Genomic DNA, 297 nt, shown 5'->3' with positions numbered 1-297 from the left:
TGGGGGGGACCTGGGGACATTTTGGGGTGTGAGCCCGGTTGCTGTGTGGGTGCCCTGGCCCTGGGGCGGCGGCCGGTAATTAAAACAAATTGCAATCAGCCGGCAGGGAATCCCACGGGAGCCGGGGTGGATGCTGGCCCTTGCCACCTTCCTCGCCCTCCCCGCCACCAGCGCCTCGTGTCCCTAACCATGGGGACCCAGTGGCTTTGTCCCCTGCTGGAGGGGTGGGGGGGTCCCCCTTGTCCCCCCCGACCCGTGGCCAGGATCCTTGTCCCTGTGCGGTCCCATGGCATTCGC

Source organism: Egretta garzetta, unplaced genomic scaffold (assembly GCF_000687185.1).
Source record: "Egretta garzetta isolate BGI_Z169 unplaced genomic scaffold, ASM68718v1 scaffold854, whole genome shotgun sequence".
Lineage (NCBI taxonomy): Eukaryota > Metazoa > Chordata > Aves > Pelecaniformes > Ardeidae > Egretta > Egretta garzetta.
The sequence above is the reverse complement of the archived record's forward strand: the minus strand, read 5'-3'. Positions refer to the sequence as shown.